Here is an 18,731-nt window from a genome sequence, read left to right on the forward strand (position 1 = left end):
GAGCGTCCTCCTCCGTTTCAGCTGCCCTCAAAAGTTTGTCACCATCTTCTGTCTGCTTCACGATGACATGCAAGCCTTGATCCTGACCAATGGATCCACCACAGACCAAATCCACATCCGGACCGGGGTCAAGCAAGGCTGTGTCATTGCACCAACGCTCTTTTCGATCTTCCTTGCTGCAATGCTACATCTGCTGGAGTGGAGCTAAATTAAAGTTCAATCTCTGCTGCCTCAGGCCAGATCCAAGGTCGTCCCATCCTCTGTCATCGAATTACAGTACGCAGATGAAGCTTACGTCTGCGCACACTCGGAGGCCGAACTCCAAGCCATCGTCAACACCTTCTCTGAGGCATACAAGAGCATGGGCCTTACGCTAAACATCCATAAGACAAAAGTCCTCTACCAATCTGATCCCGTCCCCCGATTATCAAAATCCAGGATGAGTCCTTGGACAACATGGACCATTTTCCATACCTCGGGAGCCTACTATCAGCAAGAGCAGACATTGATGACGCGGTTCAACACCGTCTTCAGTGTGCCAGTGCAGCCTTCGGTCGCCTGAGGAAGAGAGTGTTTGAAGACCAGGACCTCAAATCCGCCACCAAGCTTATGGTCTACAGGGCAATAGTGACACCCGCTCTCCTATATGGCTCAGAAACGTGAAATATATATATAGCAGACACCTCAAAACGCTGGAGAATTACCACCAATGCTGCCTCCACAAGATCCTGCAAAACCATTGGCAGGACAGACGCACCAATGTCAGTGTTCTTGCTCAGGCCAACATCCCCAGCATCGAAGCACTGACCATGCTCGATTAATTCCGTTGGGCGGGCCACATCTTCTGCATGCCCGACACGAGACTCCGAAAAACATGCGCTCTATGCGGAGCTTCGACATGGCTGGTGAGCTCCAGGTGGGCAAAGGAAATGCTTCAAGGACACCCTCAAAGCCTCCTTGACAAAGTGCAACATCCCCACCGACTCCTGGGAATCCCTGTCCCAAGACCGCCCAAAGTGGAGGAAGAGCATCCGGGAGGGCGCTGAGCAACTCGAGTCCCATCACCGAGAACAAGCAGAAACCAAGCGTAGACAGCGGAAGAAGCGTGTGTCAACCTAGGCTCCCCGACCACCCTTTCCTTCAACCACTGTCTGCCCCACCTGTGACAGAGACTGTAGGTCCCGCATTGGACTCCTGAGTCACTTGAGAACTCACTTTTAGTGGAAGCAAGTCATCCTCGACTGCAAAGGACTGCCTATGATGATGAAAATGAGCAAAGCCGAAAATCCAGCCCTCAGAGAGTCAAAGCAACTCTTCAAAGAAGCAACAAATATTTGCAATGCAGTTGTGCAGATTATTATTGAGGAACCACTAAAAAGATACAGATTGTCAAGCAAATATGTGCCTCAAGGATTTTAGTGTTCTGTAAAGCTGTCTCAAGGAGAAGCGACAAGCCAATACATGGCTCACAAGAAATTTAGAGATGCTTTTTTAAGCCATCATTGCAATAGTTAGAGATAAAAATTGCAACCTGATCAAAGCCTTGGCTGCAGTCCATCAGCAAGAGAAGAGACATTTTGATGTGTTGAACATATGCTGTATTTTGCTAGGGGCAAATATATATTACAAACATAACCTGAATCACTATTGGATAATGCTCTAGAGATCAAAGGTTAAAAAAGAAAGTAATTATTTTTCATTAAATTTTAACTTCCATTTGAATAAAACTGATGAATGTTTTATGGTAGTTTGTAGTGTCATCATCATTGGCAGTCCCTTGGAATCGAGGAAGTCTTGCTTCCACTCCTGAAGTGAGTTCTTTGGTGGCTGAACTGTCCAATACGAGAGCCACAGACTCTGTCACAGGAGGGACAGATAGTCATTGAGGGAAGGGGTGGGTGGGACTGGTTTGCCGCACACTCTTTCCGCTGCCTGCGCTAGATTTCTGCACACTCTCGGCGTTGAGACTCAAAGTGCTCAACGTCCTCCCGGATGCACTTTCTCCACTTAGGGCCTTCTTTGGCCAGGGACTCCCAGGTGTCAGTGGTGATGTCGCACTTTATCAGGGAGGCTTTGAGGGTGACCTTGTAACATTTCCACTGCCCACCTTTGGCTCGTTTGCCGTGAAGGAGCTCCGCATAGAGCACTTGTTTTGGGAGTCTCGTGTCTGGTTTGCGAACTATATGGCCTGCACAGTGAAGCTGATTGAGTGTGGTCAGTTCTTAAATGCTGGGGATGTTAGCCGAGATGAGGACACTGATGTTGGTGCACCTGTCCTCCCAGGGGATTTGTAGGATCTTATGAGACATCGTTGATGATACATCTCCAGCGACTTAAGGTGTCTTCTGTACATCGTCCATGCCTCTGAGCCATACAAGAGGGTGGGTATTACTATGGCCCTGTAGACCATGAGCTTGGTGGTGGATTTGAGGGCCTGGTCTTCGAACACTTTTTTCCTCAGGCAGCTGAAGGCTGCACTGCCACACTGGAGGCGGTGTTGAATCTCCGCATCAATGTCTGCTTTTGTTGATAAGAGGCTCCCGAGGTATAGGAAATGGTCCACGTTGTCGAGGGCCATGCCGTGGACCTTGATGACTGGGGACAGTACTGTGCAGCAAGGACAGGCTGGTGGAGGACCTTTGTCTTATGGATTTAGCGTAAGGCCCATGTTTTGTTTGCCTCAGTAAATACATCGACAATATCCTGGAGTTCAGCCTCAGAATGTGTGCAGACGTAGGCGTTGTCTGGGTACTGTAGCTCAACGACAGAGGTGGGGGTGATCTTGGACCTGGCCTGGAGGCGGCGTAGGTTGAACAGCTTCCCACTGGTTCTGTAGTTTAGTTCCACTTCAGCGGGGAGCTTGTTGACTGCGAGGTGGAGCGTGGCAGCCAGGAAGATTGAGAAGAGGGTTGGAGCGATGACGCAGCTCTGTTTGACCTAGGGTACGGACGTGGATTGGATCGGTAATGGATCTGTTGTTAATGATCACGGCCTGCATGTAGTCATGGAGCAGGCAAAGGATGTTGACAAACATTTGGGGACATCCGAAACAGAGGAGGACGCTCCATAGACCCTCGCGGTTGACAGTGTCAATGACTTTTGTAAGGTTGAAAAAGGCCATGTATAAGGGCTGGCGCTGCTCCCTGCATTTTTCCTGCAGCTGTCGTGCTGCAAAGATCATGTCTGTGATGCCCCATAGGGGACGAAATCTGCACTGTGACTCCGGGAGGAGCTCCTCGGTCACAGGGAGAAGACGGTAGAGGAGAATTCTAACGACAACTTTCCCGGTGAGTAATAGCAGAGAGATTCCCTTGTAATTGCCACAGTCGGTCTTGGCCCCTTTTTTAAAGATGGTCACGATCACTGCATCTCTAAGATCTCCCGGCATGCTCTCCTCCCTCCAGATGAGAGAGATGAGGTCATGTATCTGCGCCAAAAGCATCTCTCCGCCATACTTTAGCGCCTCAGCAAGGATTCCATCTGTTCCCATAGCCTTGTTGTTCTTGAGCTGTTTTATGGCTTTTCCTACCTCGTGCAACGTTGGGGTTTCACTGAGGTGATGGCAGGTCACATGCTGCGGGATGGAGTCGAGAACACTCGAGTCAAAGGCAGAGTCTCGATTGAGGAGATCTTCGAATTGCTTCTTCCAGCTGGCCCTGACTGCCTCGGTGTCCTTGATGAGTGTTTCCCCGGTCTTGACCAGGAGTGGGGTGGGGTCTTGGGAGTTTGGACCTTAGGTGGCCTTGACTGTGATGAAGAATCCTCAGATATCCTCAGGCCAGTTGTTGTATCTCCTGTGCTTTCTCCATCCACCACCTATACTTTAGGTCCCGGGTTTTTTGTTAGACCTCAGCCTTAAGCCTCCTGTAATATTGTTTTGCTCCCGAGTTGGGTTATTGTTTGAGGCTCAGAAATGCTCTGCGCTTGTGATCTATTAGTTCTTGGTTCTCCTGATCATTCTCATCAAAGCAGTCCTGGTGTTTTCTGGTTGAGTGACCGAGTGTCTTTTCACAGGCACTGGTTATGGAAGCCTGGATGGCAGACCAAGCGCTGTGGGCATTCAGCATCTCAGGGTCATCAAGGCACTCCAGGTTAGCTGTGAGGCACTGGCTGTATAGGGCTCTCTTAGCTGGGTCTTTAAGTGCCCCGGCATTGACTTTTTTGCGGCACTGCTTCTGCTGTCCCCTCCGCTTTGGGGCTATGTTAATGTCGATGATGGATCGGATTAGGTGGTGGTCCATCCAACAGTCGTCAGCTCCTGTCATGGCCTGGGTGATGTGCACATCCTTGCGATCCCTGGCTCGGACGACGACATAGTCGAGCAGGCGCCAGTGTTTGGAGTGAGGCCTTTGCCATGATGCCTTGTATTTGTCCCTGTGGCGGAACAGGGTGTTGGTGATGAGAGGTTCATGTTCTAGACATTTTGTCAGGAGTAGGGTACCGCTGGAGTTGACTTTCCCTACCACCTCTCTGCCAATCACGCCTCCCCAGAGGGCTGCGTCTTTACCAACCCTGGCATTGAAGTCACCGAGGAGGATCAGTTTGTCGCCCGCGGGGATGCAGGACAGGGATGTTTCGAAGTTGGAATAAATACTCTCTTTGGTCTCATCCGATGTATCGAGTGTTGGGGCCTACGCACTGATGACTGTGGCGCATTGGTTCTGAGATATGGTGAGTTGAAGAGTCATGAGGCATTTGTTAACCCCGCCGAAGGGGTCTTTGAGGCGGTCGACCAGCTCATTTTTGATGGCTAAGCCGACTCCATGGAGGCGCCGTTCGTCATCTGGTTTTCCTTTCCAGAAAAAGGATGGTGTGATATAGAATTGCGTTGACTTCAGCCCACATACGTTGTTGGAAAGTCTCCTCTGTCTGCTGACATCAAGAGTTTTACATGAAATGAGGCTGCACAGTCTGAAGCTAATTCCTAGTGGGATAGATCTAACATTCAAAAAGACTTAGATTTCGGCACTAATTAGTATTAAATTGACACGGGTGGAATTTCCAGTGCATTTGTGCCCAGAGACATACATAATCAGGGTGTAAAGCAATTACCTCCCATAAAAGATCAAGGAAACGTGTGTCATTACGCTACGTTCAAATTTCCTCCATCTTTTATTCCTGTCTGTTGTTCTCTGTGCCTGAATGTCTCTTGACTCATTATAATGGCTTCGACCCACAGACCACAGAGGAGTACACATAAATTTCCTGCACTTACACTGGTTCACAACAGATGTAAAGATTATGCCCAGAATTTGAGTCGCAACAGGAAGCAATACCATTTTCCTGGCCTCTTATTGCAATTTCTTGAAGGGTTTTTAAAAGTATTCATTCTCATAGAGGCCAGCACTGTATTTTCTGTTCCTTTGAATAAATTTTAATGGCATTAGTAAGAGCCACATTAAAATTGAATAGCTTCCGGGAATGCGTGTCCTTAAACATGCTGGCCTGGAGTTTCTGCTTGATTTCTGCTCAGGTATCAGTGTAGTCAGGGCGGAATCGAATGAAATAGCGCTGAAGGTCGCGGAATGTTAAACGTAAGTGGATTGTGACCCATAATTACTTCACGCTCGAGTATCCGTGATCTATTACACTGGCTTGAAAGTCCATTCACCTGAAGCAGTCCCTGCCCACAAAACCAGCCACGCCCCCAGGTCAGAAACTCTGTCGATTGCTCCCAAGCGGGGGTGTTCATCACTTGCATTGAACCTGGGTGCACAAGCGCCCGTGGCCACATGAATACAGACTTAATCACCTGTACCTGCAGTAACCAGTAGTCAATTGAAGCCTGATCCTATCGTGTTTCCTTTACTGCTGCTGCAATTACTTGAAATGACTTTAAATTCAGTTTAAATTTGTCTAAATTAGCACAAAGCAGGGCAGGCCTGTGTAGCTTCAATTGACTGTTGGTCCCAGGTCTGATGTACTGAGGGCAGACCAAAGCAGTAAATTGAAGCCAATTAGGAAGCAGGACCAAGAGCATTAAATTAGTCAGCTGAAGAATGGCGCATTTCTTGGCAATCCTGCTCCTGTTTGAGATGGGGGAGAAGACCCTGTTCCCGGCCTCACTCAAATACGATCGATCACGTTACTTGATTGCACTGATTCATGGGAGATTTTAAGCCCAGGTTTATTGTAATGAGTTTGTGCAGAAACTTGAGTGCAACTGCACCTTCGCAAAACCAACGCAGTGTCCAGCGCATTCTGCCGATCGCTCCCTGAGCGGAAACTCCATGCCGCTGTGTGTAATGTGCATGAATGTTAGGTGCCTTGAAACTTTAATTTTGGTACTTAAAGAATTATATGGTGTGAGCTCGCCGCTTTTCTTGGGCCCCAAATGTTTACGCTGATGTTCAGTTTTTTTATGCTGAATTTACATTCCATTGTATGTTGATGAGATTGATGGGAAATTTAGGCATAAATTTACATTGGCAAAATGGCTGCCAGAATGGGCGCAATTTCAGGCATAAGTTGTCATTTACTCCCCCACAGGAACTTCTACCCGATATAATCTCACTTAAAGGACTTTCTACAATTTCTGGCTGCTAGTGGGAGTGACACTTTCAGGGACATGTCCCTGGGTAGTCACTGAAGTGCAGCCCATGTATTTCCGAGATGCAACAACAACACCAACAATTTATATTTCTATAGCGCCTTTAACGTAGTGAAGCAGAATTAGAGGAGCGCAGACATCTTGAGGGGTTGTGGGGCTGGAGGAGATTATTGAGATAGGGAGGGGCGAGGCCATGAAAACAAAGTATGACAATTTTGAAATTGAGGCATTGTTTAACCTGAGTCAGCGAGCACAGGGGTGATGAGTGAGCGGGACTTAGTGTAAGTTAGGACACGGGCAGCCGAGTTTTGGATCACCTCTAGCTTACGTAGGGTAGAATTGGCTGCCAGTTAAGCAATGCCTCGATTTCTTGTTTTCAAATCCCTCCATGGTCTCACTCCTCCCTATCTTTGTAATCTCCTCCAGGCCCACACTCCCCTGAGATGTCTGCGCTCCATTAATTCTGCTCTCTGGATCATCACTGATTATAATCGCTCAACTATTGGGGCCATGCCTTCTGTTGCCTAGGCCCCAAGCTCTGGAATTCCCTGCCTATACCTCTCTGCCTCTCTCCCTCTTTCCTCCTTCAAGATGCTTATAATACTCCTGTGAAGCACCTTGGGACGTTTCACTACGTTAAAGATGCTATATAAATACAAGTTGTTGTTGTTTTAGCTTGGAACTTAAGCTGTGGGATAGTATCACACAAATGCTTAATGCAGTCATTTCAAATTTCGCTCTCCACACTTTTAATGGAGATGCCGGCATGGACACGATGGGTCGAAATTGCCTCCTTCCATGCGGTAAACTTCTATGATAGCACATTAATATAAAATATCTCCGTTAAAATTGCAAAGGAGTTTGATACGAATGCGCTGATCATTTGTATAGTAATATTGCATAGATCAGCTTATTAGAAGTCGGGAGCTCAGCAATGCTTTACAATTATCTTTATGTTGCTTAGCTGTACATGAGGATCAAAGTTGGGGGAGAAAACTGGAGTAACAGGGAGGATTGTGGCGCTACTATTAGAAACATCGGGGCTAAGTTGAATCATGTTCCCAATGTCCATAAATGGGCTCATTCATGCAGGAGTCACTGGTTAATGATAGGAACTGGAGCCCTGGCTTATTATGCCCTTTGTAGCTGCACCTTTATCGAAACATGAATATTTAGGTTGTGCTTCATGGTGTTGTTTGTTCGACTGATTTGAAATTGGCTCTGTAATGATATACACTTTAGATTCATCAAGCTTGAACTCAGAAGAAAATGGAACTTCAAAAGCTCTTCCATGGGTTTACTGCTAAATATCCTGTGTTTGATCCCCAAGCTCACCCAGGGCAGGGGTAGGGAGAGAAATTGGCCTTTGTACCCCAGGACTTGAGAGGAGAAAATCAGCTTTGGTTTCTGCTCGTGATTGCTATCCAGTGACTTGTGCTGGAAAGCATATGGAGTGGGAACAGGATCAAGCCTGGCTCTGGTGGCCTGTCCCAGCTCTCCCATGAAAAATGGTTGAAGCACTGGAGGACTGGCCAGCTCCTGTAACCGAACGTGAGTCAACACTTTCTGTGAAGGAGAGAAAAAAAGGAAGTTTGGAAAACCAAAATGAAAATAGAATTCTCAGGCCTGGGGGCCTTTGCCGTGTGAAGCATCACCTGAACAGAGTGCTGAAATGAATGTCTGACACTGAAGTCTGCAGCTCCTACCAGAACTTGCTGGATTTTCCTTCCATTAACTTTAATGGAAAAAAAAATCTGGGTGGTTCCCTTAACCAGCGCGCAACCCTCTACCCCCAGATATTTCTGGCTGCACTCCGCCCAAGCAAAGCTTAACACCCAGGTGGTAAAGAGCAAAATCCCTGGTTGATTCAGAGGTTAGTTTTTAAGTCACTACGAATTCTCAGTATTCAATAGATCCCAGAGGCTTAATCCTAAAGCCCAATTCTCAGATTGTAATGAGTTTTGCAAGAGTGAAGAGGCCCACTGCATAATGACAACCTCCAGCTTTGAAGCTAGTCAAGACGGCCCAGCAGGCTGAAGAGATAAAGCAAAATTAGAAGAGCAAGCAAGAACGTTTGCTCCTTGAGTTTGGCGAATGTGTTTCAGATTAACGCTAAGTAGGAATCCTCTCATTCAGGTTAATGGAACTATACTTCATGAACAAAGCACTCCAGTCATCTCATGTTCCTAGCTGGCTCGGATTCTCACTATTTCCTCTGAAATCAATCATGTGTTCCGTTTTAATGTGTGGAGCTCAGGTCCAGAAAAACAAGAGCCGAGGCATGTCTTAAAATAACATATAAAAGCTGCCTCGGATAGTTCTGTGGCATCGCTTATTACTGAGATGCTACACTTGAGATGCTGTTTCTATACGAGTACATTTATTTAAATGTCTATGACATTGTCAACAATATATCAAGGCACAGCTATGTATAGGAAATATTAATGGACTGGTGCTGAACTTAAGTCATAAAGGGACTGATTTTCAAAATGCTAACACAGCATGAGCAACGCATACGGAATCCACAGCAAACTAGATGGGTGCTATTTTCAGCACACTTGCAATGACATTGAAATATCTGCAACCTTGCAGAAAAAGTTTCCCGAACAAAACAACTTGCATGTGCACAGTGCCGTTAATGTAGTAAAATGTCCCAACCAGCATACTCAGATAAAACCTGACCCCGAGGCAAAGAAGGAGACGTTAGGACAGGTGACCAAACGCTTGGTTAAACAGTTAGTTTGTAAGGAGGGTCTTAATAGGGGGTGAGAGAGGTGGAGAGGTTTATGGAGAGAATTCCAGACAGCTGAAGGCCCAGGCACCAATGATGGGGTGAAGGAAGTGGGGATGGACAAGAGGCCAGAGTTCAAGGAACACAGAGTTCCCAAAGGGCTGTTGGGCTAGAGGCTGTTACCGAGATAGGGAGGGATGAGGCCACAGAAGGATTTGAACATGAGAATGAGAATTTTATAATAGACGCATTCGGGGACCGGAAGCCAATGTAGGTCAGCGATCACAGGTGTAATTGGTGAATGGGACTTGGATGCAAGTTTGGACTTGGGCAGCAGAGTTTTGAATGAATTTAAGTATATGGGAGGCTGGCAGCTGAGCATTGGTACAGTCGAGTTTAGTGGTAATAAAAGCATGGATGAGGGTTTCAGCAGCAGATGGGCTGAGGCAGGGAAAAGACGGGTGATATTACAGAGGTGGAAGTAGGCAGACTTGGTGATGGAGAGGATATGGGTCAGAAGCTCAGCTGAGGGTCCAATAGAACATGTTGGGAACCATCTGGCTAAGCCTAAGACCATGGTCGGGTAAGTGGATGGACTCGGTGGCTAAGGATTCGAGTTTTGTGGCGGGGCCAAAGGCAATGGATTTGGCCTTCTCAATGTTTAATTGTGGGAAGTTTCTACTCAACCAGAACTGAATGTGGGACAAGCAGAGGCAGTGGAGGGGTTGAGAGAAAGGATTAACCAGCAAATGATATAAATGAGACCCTTGAATTTATGCACTTTGCAGTTAAGCTGGATAATCTGCAAGCTAAAAAGTTTTTCCAATCCAGAATTTTGGAATGTGCACAAATGTTAAGGGGTTCAATTTATCTTCATAAATATATATGACTTATTAAATTATATCACACCCTGAACTTCACAGAGCCAAAACAAACATAATTGTCATTAACAATAGTGCAGCCAAGTTGGATATGCTTTAGTGAGATTTTTTTCCACAGGCAAAAAACTATTTTTAAGACCATGTTATTATTTGGACACTCTGAGAATCTCACAATTTTGAGGTCAAAGGTAGACTTAAAGAAAACACAGTCCTAACAAATAAACTGAATGTTCCGATTTGACTATTTGATAAAAGTAGAGATTTTGGTTTTTCAATTTGATTTTGAAGAATCTAACCTTTTGATGCAAGTTTCTCGTCGAAGCCCATTTACGGCATTTGCCCAAACCAAGATACCCAAGGTTCGCCGGGAATTGGCCCAGGGCCTCATGAGAAAAAACATTTTCAGGCCTCTTGAACACACCAGTAGTTGCCCTCAGGTAAATTCCAGGAGGGGGTTTGGAGTGAACAACAGGGGCGTGGGTAGGGGATTAGGAGGTGGGGAGATATTTTGTTTATTCGTTCATGGGATGTGAACATCACTGGCAAGGCCAACATTTATTGCCCATCCTTAATTGCCCTTGAAAAGGTGGTAGTGAGTGGCCTTCTTGAACTGCTGCAATCCGTGTGGCAAAGGTACGCCGATGATGCTTTTAGGGAGGGAGTTCCAGGATTTCAACCCAGCGTCGATGAAGGAACGTCGATATATTTCCAAGTCAGGATGGTGTGTAACTTGGAGGGGAACGTGCAGGTGATAGGATTCCCATGAGCCTGCTGCCCTTGTTCTTCTAGGTGGTAATGATCGTGGGTTTGGGAGGTGCTGCCGAAGAAGCCTTGGCGAGTTGCTGAAGTGCATCTTGTAGATGGTACACACTGCAGCCACGGTACGTTGGTGGTGGAGGGAGTGAATGTTTAAGATGTTTATTGCAAAGGTGATGGAGTATAAAAGCAGAGAAGTTTTGCTACAGCTATATAAGGTATTGGTGAGGCCACACCTGGAATATTGCGTGCAGTTTTGGTTTCCATATTTACGAAAGGATATACTTGCTTTGGAGGCAGTTCAGAGAAGGTTCACTAGGTGATGAGGGAGTTGACTTATGAGGAAAGGTTGAGTAGGTTGGGCCTCTACTCATTGGAACTCAGAAGAATGAGAGGTAATCTTATCGAAACGTATAAGATTATGAGAGGGCTTGACAAGTGGATGCAGAGAGGATGTTTCCATTAATGGGGGAGACTAGAACTAGAGGCCATGATCTTAGAATAAGGGGCCGCCCATTTAAAACAGAGATGAGGAGAAATTCTTCTCTCAGAGGGTTGTAAATCTGTGGAATTCGCTGCCTCAGAGAGCTGGAAGCTGGAACATCGAATAAATTTAAGACAGAAATAGGCAGTTTCTTAAATGGTAAGGGGATAAGGGGTTATGGGGAGTGGGCAGGGAGGTGGAGCTGAGTCCCTGATCAGATCAGCCATGATCTTATTAAATGGTGAAGCAGGTTAGAGGGGCCGAATGGACTACTCCTGCTCCTATTTCTTATATTCTTATGGTGGATGGGGTACAATCAAGCGGGCTGCTTTGTCCTGAATGGTGTCGAGCTTCTTGAGTATTGTTGGAACTGCACTCACCCAGGCAAGTGGCAGTCGGCGAAAGGCGGGGGCAGCGTGGTGAGGCCTATAAAAGGCCCAGTGGGTGTTCCACAGGCAGCGGCAGTTGGCAAGAGGTGGGAGCAGCGTGGTGAGGCCTATAAAAGGCCCAGTGGGTGTTCCACAGGCAGCGGCAGTTGGCAAGAGGCGGGACCAGCGTGGTGAGGCCTATAAAAGGCCCAGTGGGTGTTCCACAGGCAGCGGCAGTTGGCAAGAGGCGGGGGCAGCGTGGTGAGGCCTATAAAAGGCCCAGTGGGTGTTCCACAGGCAGCGGCAGTTAGCAAGAGGCGGGACCAGCATGGTGAGGCCTATAAAAGGCGAGCTTGTGCAGCTCCAGCCGGGAGAAAAAGCAGAAAAGAAGTAGAAAGGAATCAAAAGGTGACGTCACGGCCAAAGGGGTAATTGATTGGCTGGTGATTGGTAAGTAGCTTTTCTTTTTCTTTTTTATATCAGTAAGTAACCGGTTAACAGTGTTGTCACCAATTTAAGTGTATCTAAGGGTTAAGTCATGGCAGGAGAGCTCGGTCACATGATATGCTCCTCCTGTACCATGTGGGAACTCAGGGACACTTCCGGTGTCCCTGACGACTACATCTGCGGGATGTGTATCCACCTCCAGCTCCTGACGGATCGCGTTGCGGAATTGGAGCTGAGGGTGCATTCACTCTGGAGCATCCACGATGCTGAGAATGACGTGAGTAGCACGTGTAGCGAGTTGGTCTTACCACAGGAGAAGGGTCCACAGCCAGCTAGGGAATGGAAGACCAGCAGGAAGAGTAGTGCAAGGAAGGTAGTGCAGGGGCCCCCTGTGGTCATCCCTCTGCAAAACAGATACACTGCTTTGAGTGCTGTTGAGGGGGATGACTCATCAGGGGAGGGCAGCAGCAGCCAAGTTCATGGCACCGTGGCTGGCTCTGTTGCACAGGAGGGCATGCAAAAGAGTGGGAGAGCGATAGTGATAGGGTATTCAATTGTGAGGGGAATAGATAGGCGTTTCTGCGGCTGCAACCGAGACTCCAGGATGGTATGTTGCCTCCCTGGTGCAAGGTTCAAGGATGTCTCGGAGCGGGTGCAGGACATTCTAAAAAGGGAGTGAGAACAGCCAGTTGTCATCGTGCACATTGGTACCAACGACATAGGTAAAAAAAGGGATGAGGTCCTACGAAACGAATTTAAGGAGTTAGGAGCTAAATTAAAAAGTAGGACCTCAAAAGTAGTAATCTCGGGATTGTTACCAGTGCCACGTGCTAGTCAGAGTAGGAATCGCAGGATAGCGCAGATGAATACGTGGCTTGAGCAGTGGTGCAGCAGGGAGGGATTCAAATTCCTGGGGCATTGGAACCGGTTCTGGGGGAGGTGGGACCAGTACAAACCGGACGGTCTGCACCTGGGCAGGACCGGAACCAATGTCCTAGGGAGAGTGTTTGCTAGTGCTGTTGGGGAGGAGGAGTTAAAGTAATATGGCAGGGGGATGCGAACCAATGCAGGGAGACAGAGGGAAACAAAAAGGAGACAAAAGCAAAAGACAGCAAGGAGATGAGGAAAAGTGGAGGGCAGAGAATCAAAGGCAAAGAACAAAAAGGGCCACTGTACAGCAAAATTCTAAAAGGACAAAGGGTGTTAAAAAAACAAGCCTGAAGGCTTTGTGTCTTAATGCAAGGAGTATCCGTAATAAGATGGATGAATTAACTGTGCAAGTAGATGTTAACAGATATGATGTGATTGGGATTACAGAGACGTGGCTCCAGGATGATCAGGGCTGGGAACTCAACATCCAGGGGTATTCAACATTCAGGAAGGATAGAATAAAACGAAAAGGAGGTGGGGTAGCATTGCTGGTTAAAGAGGAGATTAATGCAATAGTTAGGAAGGACATTAGCTTGGATGATGGGGAATCGATATGGGTAGAGCTGCAGAACACCAAAGGGTAAAATCATTAGTGGGAGTTGTGTACAGACCTCCAAACAGTAGTAGTGATGTTGGGGAGGGCATCAAACAGGAAATTAGGGGTGCATGCAATAAAGGTGCAGCAGTTATAATGGGTGACTTTAATATGCACATAGATTGGGCTAACCAAACTGGAAGCAATACGGTGGAGGAGGATTTCCTGGAGTGCATAAGGGATGGTTTTCCAGACCAATATGTCGAGGAACCAACTAAGGGGGAGGCCATCTTAGACTGGGTGTTGTGTAATGAGAGAGGATTAATTAGCAATCTCGTTGTGCGAGGCCCCTTGGGGAAGAGATACCATAATATGGTGGAATTCTGCATTAGGATGGAGAATGAAACAGTAAATTCAGAGACCATGCTCCAGAACTTTAAGAAGGGTAACTTTGAAGGTATGAGGCGTGAATTGACTAGGATAGATTGGTGAATGATATTTAAGGGGTTGACTGTGGATGGGCAATGGCAGACACACAGGGCCCAAGTTTCCACATAATTTGCGCCTGATTTTTAGAAGCAACTGGTGGAGAACGGACTATCTTAGAAATCGCAATTCTCCACATTATTTTTTCTGCAGTTCTAGTCAGGTAGAACAGTTCCACTTTGGAACAGAATTTTTTCTTCAAAAGGGGGCGTGTCCGGCCACTGACGCCTGATTTCAAAGTTTCCACAGTGAAAACGTACTCCAAACTAACTTAGAATGGAGCAAGTGAAGATTTTTGTAGAACTGAAAAAACCTGTTCTACACATTAAAAAATCAGGACGAGGTGGGGGGGGAGGGGCGGGGGGAAGGGAAGTCATTAAATTCTATAATAAATCCTTATTTATACTTATACAAATATTATACAAATAAATCCAACCTGAATAAACATTTATAAGCAAAGAAAAGATGAAATAAACCATCTTCCTACCTGTGTGAAAGTGCTTCAGGCAGGCCTTTCGGGACCGAAGGCTGAACGGGCCGGCCCGAGACGTCGGGCAGGGCCCGTCCCCAGCACCAGATTTACAGGTAGGTGGCTTTGGGTCGGGTCGGGGAGGTTCGGTTCGGTTCGGGTCGGGGGGAGGGAGGGAGAGAGAGGTGGGGGGGAGGGAGGGAGGGAGAGAGAGGGGTGGAGGGAGAGAGGGGGGGGGAGGGAGGGAGGGAGAGGGAGGGGGGGAGGAAGGGAGAGAGAGGGGGGGAGGGAGGGAGGGAGAGAGAGGGGGGAGGGAGGGAGGGAGAGAGAGGGAGGGGAGGGAGGGAGAGAGGGGGGGGAAGGTCAGGTTGGGGAGGGGGAGGTCGGGAGGGGGAGGTCAGGTCGGATCCAGTCGGGGGGGGGAGCGGGAGTGGGAGTCGGGTCGGGTTCAGTCGGGGGGGGGGGGCGGAGCGGGAGCGGGAGTCGGGTCGGGTCCAGTCGGGAGGGGGCGGAGCGGGAGCGGGATTCGGGTCGGGTCCAGTCGGGGGGGGTGGCGGAGCGGGAGCGGGAGCGGGAGTCGGGTTATGTCCGGTCCAGGAGGGGGAGCGGGAGCGGGAATCGGTTCGGGTCCGGAGGCGGTTGGGAGCGGGAGTCGGGTCGGGTCGGGTCCAGTCGGGGGGGGAGCGGGAGCGGGAGTTGGGTCGGCTCCGGTCCGGGGGGGCGCGGAGGGGGAGCGGGAATCGAGTCGGTTCCAGTCCGGGGGGCGGGGAGCAGGTGTCAGGTCCTGTCCGGAGGCAGGGGGGGAGGGGGAGCGGGTGTCGGGTCTGTTCGGGGGGGCCGGGGGGGAAGCAGGAGCTGGCCGAGGGAGGAGCCTTATTCACGCAGCCCCAGTGAGGCCATTCGGCCAGGGCTAGGGGCTGCGTGCTTCGGGCCCCTCCCACACAGTTTTGGGCGCCTGGAGCTACTGCACTTGCGTGCCCACTGTAGCGCGCATGTGCAGAGATCCCGGCACTGTTTTCAGCGCAGGGACCTGGCTCCGCCCCCCCCCCCACAGCTCGTGCTGCGCTGCGCCGAGGGCCAGAGGACCTGCAGGGAGGTGGAGAATACCGAGGATTTTTTTAGGCGCACTTTGTGGCGTGAAAAACGGGCGTCAAGGTCGGGACTGCGCCGTTCTTGGCGCGTGTGGAAACTTGGGGCCTTAGAGACCGCATGGATGAACTACAACAATTGTACATTCCTGTCTGGCGTAAAAATAAAAAAGGGAAGATGGCTCAACCGTGGCTATCAAGGGAAATCAGGGATAGTATTAAAGCCAAGGAAGTATCATATAAATTGGCCAGAAATAACAGCGAACCCGGTGTCTGGGAGAACTCAGCAGAGGAGGACAAAGGGTTTGATTAGAGCAGGGAAAATGGAGTACGAGAAGAAGCTTGCAGGGAACATTAAGACGGATTGCAAAAGTTTCGATAGATATGTAAAGAGAAAAAGGTTAGTAAAGACAAACGTAGGTCCCCTGCAGTCAGAATCAGGGAAAGTCATAAAGGGGAACAAAGAAATGGCAGACCAATTGAACAAGTACTTTGGTTCGGTATTCACTAAGGAGGACATAAACAACCTTCCGGATATAAAAGGGGTCAGAGGGTCTAGTAAGGAGGAGGAACTGAGGGAAATCCTTATTAGTTGGGAAATTGTGTTGGAGAAATTGATGGGATTGAAGGCCGATAAATCCCCAGGGCCTGATGGACTGCATCCCAGAGTACTTAAGGAGGTGGCCTTGGAAATAGCAGATGCATTGACAGTCATTTTCCAACATTCCATTGACTCTGGATCAGTTCCTATCGAGTGGAGGATAGCCAATGTAACCCCACTTTTTAAAAAAAGGAGCGAGAGGGAAAACCGTGAATTATAGACCGGTCAGCCTGACCCCAGTAGTGGGTAAAATGATGGAATCAATTATTAAGGATGTCATAGCAGCGCATTTGGAAAGAGGTGACATGATAGGTCCAAGTCAGCATGGATTTGTGAAAGGGAAATCATGCTTGACAAATCTTCTGGAATTTTTTGAGGATGTTTCCATTAGAGTGGACAAGGGAGAACCAGTTGATGTGGTATATTTGGACTTTCAGAAGGCTTTCAACAAGGTCCCACACAAGAGATTAATGTGCAAAGTTAAAGCATGGGTTTGGGGTTCGTGTGCTGACATGGATTGAGAACTGGTTGTCAGACAGGAAGCAAAGAGTAGGAGTAAATGGGTACTTTTCAGAGTGGCAGGCAGTGACTAGTGGGGTACCGCAAGGTTCTGTGCTGGGGCCCCAGCTGTTTACACTGTACATTAATGATTTAGACGAGGGGATTAAATGTAGTATCTCCAAATTTGCGGATGACACTAAGTTAGGTGGCAGTGTGAGCTGCGAGGAGGATGCTATGAGGCTGCAGAGTGACTTGGATAGATTAGGTGAGTGGGCAAATGCATGGCAGATGAAGTATAATGTGGATAAATGTGAGGTAATCCACTTTGGTGTTAAAAACAGACACACAGACTATTATTTGAATGGTGACAGATTAGGAAAAGGGGAGGTGCAATGAGACCTGGGTGTCATGGTACATCAGTCATTGAAGGTTGGCATGCAGGTACAGCAGGCGGTTAAGAAAGCAAATGGCATGTTGGCCTTCATAGCGAGTGGATTTGAGTACAGGGGCAGGGAGGTGTTTCTACTGTTGTACAGTGCCTTGGTGAGGCCACACCTGGAGTATTGTGTACAGTTTTGGTCTCCTAACTTGAGGAAGGACATTCTTGCTATTGAGGGAGTGCAGTGAAGGTTCACCAGACTGATTCCCGGGATGGCGAGACTGACCTATCAAGAAAGACTGGATCAACTGGACTTGTATTCACTGGAGTTCAGAAGAATGAGAGGGGGCCTCATAGAAACGTTTAAAATTCTGATGGGTTCAGACAGGTTAGATGCAGGAAGAATGTTCCCAATGTTGGGGAAGTTTAGAACCAGGGGTCACAGTCTAAGGATAAGGGGTAAGCCATTTAGGACCGAGATGAGGAGGAACTTCTTCACCCAGAGAGTGGTGAACCTGTGGAATTCTCTACCACAGAAAGTTGTTGAGGCCAATTTACTAAATATATTCAAAAAGGAGTTAGATGAAGTCCTTACTACTAGGGGGATCAAGGGGTATGGCGAGAAAGCAGGAATGGGGTACTGAAGTTGCATGTTCAGCCATGAACTCATTGAATGGCGGTGCAGGCTCGAAGGGCCGAATGGCCTACTCCTGCACCTATTTTCTATGTTTCTATGTTTCTATGTTTATTCCATCACACTCCTGACTTGTGTCTGTAAATGGTGGAAAAGCTTTGGGTAATCAGGAGGTGAGGTACTCGCCACAGAATACGCGGTCTCTGACTTGATCTTTTTGCCACAGTATTTATGTGGCTGGTCCAGTTAAGTTTCTGGTCAATGGTGATCCCCAGGATATTGATGGTGGGAGATTTGGCGATGGTAATGTCGTTGAATTTCAATGGGGATGGTTGGACTCTCGCTTGTTGGAGATAATCATTGCCTGGCCAATGATATTTTCCACTCATTAGCCTAAGCTTGAATGTCGTCCAGATCTTGCTGCATGTGGGCATGGACTCATCATCATCTGAGGAGTTGCGAATGGCACTGAACACTGTGCAATCTTCAGCGAACATCCCCACTTCTGACATCATGGAGGGAAAGTCATTGATGAAGCAGCTAAAGATGTTTGGGCCTAGGCACATTGCCCTGAGGAACTCCTGCAACAATATCCTGGGGCTGGGATGATTGACCTCCAACCACCACAACCATCTTCCTTTGTGTTAGGTATGATTCCAGCCAAGACAGTTGAGTCTGAAGAGAACTCCTCTGCTTGTTCCTTCTGGCTCCAAAAAATCATCTTGCATGTAGTTGGCAGTCACAGGAAGTTCTGAACGATGCTGAGCAGTGCAGACCTGGCACCTGCTTTGCTCATCAATCACAAATTTTACACAGAGGTCCTTCAACTTGCGTTAGGTCCCTAACTAACTTATGCAAGGGGCCTAAAAATATGCCCCACGGATTTAACAG

The 18,731-nt window shown here is 48.1% G+C and overlaps 1 long non-coding RNA gene across 1 annotated transcript in view; it reads right to left on the reverse strand.

Moving 5' to 3' along the window:
- Nucleotides 1-4,836: 4,836 nt before the first annotated feature.
- Nucleotides 4,837-18,731, reverse strand: part of LOC139262370 (uncharacterized) — a 63,221-nt gene continuing 49,326 nt past the window's right edge. The window contains exon 4 of the long non-coding RNA XR_011592957.1: nucleotides 4,837-4,872. This is a non-coding gene — a long non-coding RNA (uncharacterized lncRNA). The remainder of the gene's footprint in view (nucleotides 4,873-18,731) is intronic.

The sequence above is a fragment of the Pristiophorus japonicus genome, chromosome 4 (assembly GCF_044704955.1).
Source record: "Pristiophorus japonicus isolate sPriJap1 chromosome 4, sPriJap1.hap1, whole genome shotgun sequence".
Lineage (NCBI taxonomy): Eukaryota > Metazoa > Chordata > Chondrichthyes > Pristiophoridae > Pristiophorus > Pristiophorus japonicus.